This window comes from Sciurus carolinensis, chromosome 4 (assembly GCF_902686445.1).
Source record: "Sciurus carolinensis chromosome 4, mSciCar1.2, whole genome shotgun sequence".
Classification (NCBI taxonomy): domain Eukaryota; kingdom Metazoa; phylum Chordata; class Mammalia; order Rodentia; family Sciuridae; genus Sciurus; species Sciurus carolinensis.
Window position 1 is genome coordinate 27,495,730 of NC_062216.1, and position 8,480 is coordinate 27,504,209.

The following is an 8,480-nucleotide window of genomic DNA, read 5'->3' on the forward strand; positions in this document are numbered from 1 at the left end:
ATTAGCATTTACTTTGTTTTTACCTGACTTAAAAAACATATGTAACTATGTATATGTGTATATTCATAAGAAAATTCAACAGCTACCACCTGCCTTTAATCTTTCTTACTAGGTTCCTCTTGAGCAAAAGTGGAAGGGGCACAGGGAAAAGAGTTACAAACTCTTTAATATTTTTGCCTAATGTGTCTGAAGAATTTTTCTGTTGTTTTAGATTCTTGACAGTTTTTCTTTTTCTTTTTTTCTTTTCCTTTTCTTTTTTTCTTTGGTGGGCATGTGTGTGTGCTAGGGATTGACCCCAGGACTTGAAGCATGCCAGGCTTCAAGTTTAGTTCTACCACTAAACCATGCTCCCATGCCAATATTCATATCTTTCACAGCTTTGATCTTCCTAGTTTTTTATTATGTAGGCTTGTTTTTATTTCTAGCTTAATTCTGTCCAACTTATGTGGCTTTTGGACAAGGTCATGCAATTAGCCAACTTGGGCTCCTACTTGCCTTCTTATCTTACCTACATATAATACAGTTGGTTTATGAGTTCTCTTTATGATAATCAGCTGTTCCCCCTCCCCAGTGATTCTTATTTTAACTATATACCTGATTGGTTTTTTTTTGTTTTTAACCAAAAATATGTTTTCTTAATAAAACAAAAAACCAGTGCACACAAAATACAAAAAAAGCGTACATAATATAAAACACAAAATACAAAAAGGCATAGATAATATAAAATTCAACCAGAGTTTCAGTATAGGGAGAACTGTGGCTAACATTTTAGAGTTTAGTTTTTTGGTTTTTTTGTTTTGTTTTGTTCTACATTGATGAGGAGGAAATGAGATGACCAAGGACACAATACAGGGAGACTCAGACATTTATGAACTGTATGGAAGATTAGTAAGAGAAACAGGTTAAAAATCAGTGAAAGATTTTGAGAGGAAATATGGGTTATAAGGTAATGAGACTAGATGGAAAAGATATGTGAGTGGAAAGCTCAGAAAATGCATATGAAATTTGGAATTAATAGAGGTTTATTCCTCAGAATGTCCATTACACTCTGCTACATAAAAGCAGGTGAATTAAAAATCTGTATATCATCACTCCTGACCTATTTTATAGTCTGTGTCTCTCATTATATGCACAGTATCTCCACTGAGACAACAATGCTTAGCATTGTTAAAGTGTAAGGATGCCAGGTAAAATACATGATATCTATGTTTAATTTCAGATTAGCAATGAATAATTTTTAGTAAAAGCACATGCCAATTGTTACATAGTTTTCTGAGTTAATTTTGATTATTTATGTTTTATTGGAAAATAAACCATTTCACCCATTTTAAAGAAAAAATTTTGATAAATGTTTATAGATTATTTCATTATAATTAAAAGGAAATATTTCTTCTCCCATTATTGTCTGTCTATATATTTCCCTGTCTACCAGAAATGCTTTCTACTTGACTGGCTTCTCAATATTTAGGTCTCAGTTTCAATGTCGTTCCTCCAAAGGCCTTCTAATCTGAGGTAGCTTCCACCTTACAGTATTCTCTTCTTTAATGATACTTATCACAATTTGAAGTATTTGAGAAATTATTCATTTTATGTCTATCATTCCCATTAGACTGAAAGCTCCATGACAGTAGTCTGTTTGTTTGCCACCTCGCACTCGGTAGCTAATACAATGTTTGGCTCATATTTGTTGAAATGAGTACATGATTCTCAAAAAACACTTTTTGTTTTTTTGTCTTGGGCAAAGTCCTAGATAGGTTTCTTGGTATCTGAAAGGTCTTCCTTCTACTTCCTCACACCTGTCATTCATTCCTGTTGAGCTAGCCAGTCTGTCCAGTCATCTCTTTCCTCCTATACGTGTGTCTTTGACTTGTTGTTACTTCTTACCTCTTCCTTTTATTTTCATTTCCCCCCCTTTGTTGGTTTCTGGCCAAAACATCCATAAAAGACAAACCTCAAACTCATATCTTCTAAGAAGTCTTCCTTGATCCAGTTAATACCACTCTCACAGCTTCCTTGCTGTTTCCATAGCCTTGTGTATAATTTGTATTATAAGACCTGTGAATTTGACTAAATAATGCCTTGTGATTGTCAGCATGTTATATAAGTCAGTTAACCATATGGAGAATATGGCTATAACTGGATATGTAGGAGTTGGAAATTCACTGAGAGTCAAAAAAAAAAAAAAAAGTTAGTGAATTGGTCGTTCTGTGAATTTGATAATAGACAGTAAAGAAGACTGGAATGATCACAAAGGGTCTTATAGGACATGATAAGGAATTTAGACTTTATTGAATATATTGGAAAACATGGAAGATTTAGACAGGATAGTGACAGGGACTGATTTATGTCTTAAAAAAACAGATTTTTGTTATATTGGTGCAAGATTGGAAGCAGAAGACAAGAGACTTTGGGTGAGAACTGATGGGAGATATGAGGCAAGAGAGCAAGAATCAAGGATGACTCTTTGGTTTGGGGCCTGAATGGTATTGCCATTTACTGAGCCAAGAAAGAATTGCAAGGAGTCAGTTTTGGGGGAATTTGGGGGAATGAAGAGTATTTGTGATAGTTAAGTTTGAGGTGTCTATTACACATTCAAGTGATGATGTTGAGTAACTTGGCATCTGAATATGAGTATAAAGGTCAGGGCTGGAAAACACAAATTTGAAAGTAATCAAGGTATTTATTAATTCTATTTGTAGCTATGAGTCTGGGAGAGCAAGAGGAGTGAAGCAGAACGTGGAGGCCTTGGGGTGGTTCAATATTCAGAGGACTGGAAGAGGAGATGCCAGCATCATGAAGGTAAGGATTAGAAATTTTTTTTTAATCTCTCAGAGCACCTGTTTTCAGTGTAAATATTTGAAAACATTCACTGAAGGAATGAATAAATAAGTTGCCAGGAAAGCAGGCATGTAACCATACCATGCACCTCATGTCCACACCAGAGCACAAAGTAGTTAGTATTTCTGCCAGTCTCAGTCACATACAACTATGGAAAGTTCCACACCCGGCAAGCATTGATGGTAGTTTTTTCAACACTTTATAAATTACACCTTTTAACTGAAGCCTTCTCTTCTTCCTTTGCCTAAGTACAGATAACTTGTATTTAGCAAATGGAAAAATGTCTGAATCAGTATGTTCCTGGGATGTATTGGTTGTTTTCTTCACTAAAAGACACCAACCTTAATCCTTGGTTATCCATCAAAACAATATATTTTCAAGTGCAAACCAGATTTTGGCCAACTTTAAGCAAATTTACTCTATTTTTTTCTCTTTCAGTTGGAGTACATGCATTTAAAATTTCTCCTGGAGTGCCTCCAAATTATAAAAGAAAACAAAGTTAAAAACGGAAGCTCTGAAGGAATAGCAAGAGAACCTTAGTTGGTTATACATTGCTTTTTTTAAAAAGTTCAGTTTTGTGTAATTAACATTGTTCCCAGTGTTGTATGATACCATTCATATCCCAGTGTTGGTAAAATTCTTTTAAAAAATCAAGGCAGAGGGTATAGAATTATAAGCAAGACATTTCCAATGAAGCAATATATTTTTGCCACCATCATTTGGTAGGGAATTGCAAATTTTGATTCTGGGAGGGTATTTGGCACCAGCAAGCTTTTGAATGGCTGGAATTAAATGGAGACTTAAAGAGAAAAATTGTCCCCTGAAATGGCCAAAACTAACAGGGCATTGCAGTTTATGTATTCAGACATTTATGGTGCAATGCTCATACAGGCAGCTGATGTCAGTTCTGGGAACTGGTATTAAGAGCAATGGAATGAAACAGAGTTGATGAATTAGACAGAAAGAGCAGTCCATTTTCAGATTTCTCTCCAAAAGCAACAAGAGTGAAGCAAAACTGCAAAAACAAATGAAAACTTCAGCCTAGAAATTGACATCTGAACTATCAAAATTATAGATGGAAGAGATTAAAATTGCCCAGGCTCTAATGTTTCTCATCTCTTTTGGATAAAGAAAATCACTGTTATTTAAAAATTCTCTTTTTCTTATTAACTGTCTCGGAATAGGTTTGTGCTAGAATGTCCAAGTCCTGAAGCGTGATTTCTCAAAGTGTATGTAAAGGAACAGAAGTGGCATTAGAAAGTGGGTAAACCTTTCAAACATCCCTATAACAGGCAGTAGCCTGATTAGCTAAGATACCTTCATCTGTGGAAAAGCAAAATCTGCATTCTCACCTGCCTTCAGGCCTCTCAGAAAATGCTAGAGTATGATATTAATATCTAGTCTGCACCATGCTAACTGTTTTCCTGGCCACAAAAAATCATCATCATAAGAGGAAAGGACCAAAACTGGGGACAGCGTCTCATAGCCTGAGTAACTAAGCTAAGGAATTTTAAAGAGAAATTTTTTCTAAGTCCCCAAAGGAAAAAGTGTTTCCTTTATCTTAGCAGTACAGACACTGTGTTGTGTTCCATGGTGGGAACACCAAGGATGAATTCAATGAATTCCTCTTTGTATCACATGTTAATACCAGTTTCTTTTCAGGAATAAGGATTTTTAAAAGTTAAAAAAAAAAAAAAAAAAAAAAAAAGCTTTCTTAGACATGGAAGTTAGCTTCATGTAAAGTAGGTAATTAAGCAGTATAACTATTACATTTAAAACAATCATATGCTTCACCATTCACACGTAATACTATGGGACAGGATAAGTTCTGTTGTGTGGGACAAGAGTCAGAGAGGATTTGTGCATGGAATAAATAAGAGTGAGAAGCCTGCCTCTCCTTAAATCCATAATTAAATGGCTTTCCCAGACAAGGAATATACATTTTCTATCATCTTTTGATCTGGTTCTTTTCCTTTATCCCAGGAAACATCATCTTTTTCAAAGCTCAGACACCATCTCCTTAGAGCATCTCTGTCTCACTGTCTTTCCTTCCTGACTCAACACATGCATACATTTCTGTTCTAATCTATGGCAGCAATTTGGAGCAAAATAAAGACATAAAATACTTTCTACAGAAAAAAAAAATTACATACCTTTTCCTTCTTTCCTTTTGGTCTCGTTGGCAGAAGAATCTTCTTTAACACTCTAACTCGCAGGGTGAGTTTGAGCAAACGGAGAAGAGAGGAGGTGCTGGAAGGAGGTTCTTTACAAACGAATCTTTGTCTGCCTTGTCTCTTGCCTGGGACTGACAGACTCGCTGCTCCAGCCAGGACTGAGGGGAGGAGGGGAGTAGAAGGAGACAGGACTGCAAGAACTGCCTCCCTTGGGTTCTTCCAAACCAGGCAAGAACGAACTAAATAGCTTCTTCACAGAGGGAAATAACTAGTCCATACAAGAATCTCGGGGAGGCAGACTTTTGGAGCAATAAAATATGAAACCTCGGGGATTTAAAAGAACACAGTGATTTTTACCTTAAGCAAAGGTTATGTGTGTATGTTTCGGGAGAGTGTGATGGAGGTAGGAAGGAGGAGAGAAGAGGAGGGGAATGGTTAACTTTACTTAGGAAGATGGCTAAGAACCTCTTCTTTCAGTTTCTTTGCATATGTGTGTGTGTGTGCATGTGTGTGTGTGTGTTTTGTTTATTTGACCAAGTTTCTCATATCATTTAGATATAACATTTTGGTAAAAGATATATTCCAATTCATATTTCACCCTATTCCATCCCTTCAACCTCTCACTCAAAGACTTATTAGCAGTCAGTGGAAAGTAAAACTGAGCAAATAAAAACAAAATCTATTCTGTGTCTCAGGAATTAAGTCACAAAAGGTATTCCATTCTGTTTTAAGTAAACAATACTGGAAATTTAGCATCTGTTTAACTATCTTTTAGCATGGGTTTTTAAGAACTCAGTTAGGAGTAGTGTTCTGGGAACTAGAAAATATTATGACAGAGTAGGAACTATCTAGACTGAAATGGCATAAAGGGCATTCCAGGTAACATTAACCAAAGCATGAAGGTAGGGAAGAAGGAGACAACTTTGGGCATTACAGTTAGTTTCATGTCATTGGAATCAGAAATGTAGGAGATGAAATTAGAGAAAGAAGCAAGCAGATGATGTGTCTCATATGCTATGCTAACAATTTGGATTTTTTCCCCCTGAAAGTGAATGGAAAGATGATGAAAACATATTAGAAAGGATGAACTCCCAACTGCAATGTGAAAGAAGGATGGTGTGGGATGGAGAAATTGGAGACAGGGAGAACAGGGGCTCTTGCAACAATCCAGAAGAGAAGATAAATAGAAGGCAAAACTGAAGGGACTGATGACCAATTGGGTCATGTTTAGGGTAGAGGTAGGGGAGAGGGACAAGGAGACTTTACTAACTTTCCAAGACTTGGGTCCTTGGATGGATGGTGCTGTTATTCATCTAGAAAAAGTATACAAAAGGAAGGTCTGTTATTCAAACAGGAAAAAGAATCTAAAAGTTTTTTCTTAGCAGGAGGGAAAATAGAAATGAATTAGTTGGTGAATGTTGAGTATAAGGAGCCCTTGATGCAATTGGGAGTGTTTAGTGGGCAACTGGTTAAATGGACCTAGAGATAAGGAAAAAAATCTGTTCTAGAGAATTGAAGATCATCAACTATCAACTAAATACCAAATAATGCCCCTAAGTAACTAGTGGAGTTATTCAACTAAATGATAGCTGCAGCCATGACTGTAACCCTTGAAAGATACCATGCTCTTTGAGCTCTGAGAGAGATCAGATCTCTGCCTGGTCTCCATTTTATTGAAGTTTAGGCAAGTGGAAAGGACTTCAAGAAATGAAATGAGAAGTATATGTGCAATTGACTGTACATTTCCTTCCCATATTTATAAACAAGTCTCCTGTGGTCCTACTAAGTAAAAATTATGTTATAGATGGTGTTAACTTGTTTTTATGATTTAAAAATGTAGAAATATGTGGGTATGAGGAGGGAAATGGAACGGGCCTTCATTCCATCCTAAGAGCTATCCATTTTATTTACCTTGAGTAGATCTCGACATTAAATATGATGCCATGGGGGTGGATCCTCTCTTCTATGTTTTACTCTGAAATCCCTGTGTGTCTAACTCTTTTTTGATTTCACTGCTGTGCTTATTACTTTGTCCTTTTGTATCTGAATTCACATTTTATATTCAGCAATACTGAAATCCTTACAATGTGCTTGACTTAGTGCATCCTGCATGCTGGCTTCAAGTGATACGCAGAAGCTCTGCATTTGGTGCAATACTCTCTGGAATACATTCTTAGTCACTTAGGAAAGTGATCTCCCAAGAAACACATTTGAATCCTGACTTCCTGGTTCTTTATTGTGTCATCAAACGTTTATTATTAGCTGGACTTTCCATTATATCTGGGGAGAATTATTAAACATTGTTGAATTTAAAAGGTTTTATGTTATTCTTCCTGATGTCCATTATAAAGTTGTCCATTTTGAAAAACAATTGAATTGCAAACCAAGGACTGAGACTGCAATATCTGTCCTTGTAACTGCTAATTTTGGGGCTCAAATCTGACATCACTATTTGTTGTCTTGTTTATAGAGAATTAAGCCTTTTTTTTTTTCTTTCTCTCCTCATAGGCTTTTACTCAAACCTCTTGTTGAACCCTACTTTATGTTGCTGTAGAGACCACCTATCTCCTTGAGAATGCTTCAGAAAAAGCCCAAAGTGAACATCTTAGTGACATCTAGCCTAGATTTTAAGTAAGGCCATTCAAATATCCTGTCCAGATTTCTAGAAAAATATATACGTGTGTCCTGTCTTTATGTTTTATTTATATAGATACCTGTTATCACTTTTAAATCCAATCAGATTTGTTAAAAATAGAAAATCCTTACAAATTATTGACAAACCAATTCATGAATAGAAAAACATTTTATATGGAACTTTAACAACTGTGTTTGAAGCACTGATATTAAATTTTAAAAGTGATCTAATTAGTGTTTCCTAAAAAAAAGAAAAAAAAATTATCAAATACTTCTAACCAGATGAAGTCTCAGGAGATATCTTAGATATTTACTAATTTTAGACATCATAAATTTTAAACTTGTGAAAAAAAAATGGAAGCACACTCGAGTACTCCCTCCAATTTCCACCTGGGAGCTCATGCATTTGCCCTGATTTAGAATCTGCTGCTTCTCTGTTCTATAATTGACCCCTTTCTCTTATTTCCCTCAGGCTTACATCCTGCTGGAATCACTGAGACTGGTAATGCAGGGGGAAGCAGCTGCTGGGTTCAGCCTTCACAGTTCAGATCCTCCCAGGAGAGAGGTAGAACTTATTTTATGCAAGTATCCTTGACAAAAGGAGTTTTAAAGTAATTACACCAATTGGAAACTAATTCTCAATATGTTTGTTGAAATGTAACGAACTACAGACAAAATTATCTTTTAAAACTACCCTATAATCTTTCATCAGTTAAAAATAAATAGCTGTTTTATTAACTTAATTATTTTTAAACTCTGTAAAAGAGATTTATTTTTTATTGAAACCATTTAAAAGTTTCCCTTAAGATGTCAACTGAACCTGGAACATTTGTG

At 35.6% G+C, this 8,480-nt stretch overlaps 1 long non-coding RNA gene across 1 annotated transcript; it reads left to right on the top strand.

Moving 5' to 3' along the window:
• The first annotated feature begins 2,689 nt into the window (after positions 1-2,689).
• On the top strand, positions 2,690-8,258 carry LOC124983666 (uncharacterized). The gene is made up of 3 exons (XR_007108479.1): positions 2,690-2,799; positions 7,521-7,643; positions 8,119-8,258. It is a non-coding gene; the product is annotated as an uncharacterized LOC124983666 (long non-coding RNA).
• Positions 8,259-8,480: the final 222 nt, after the last annotated feature.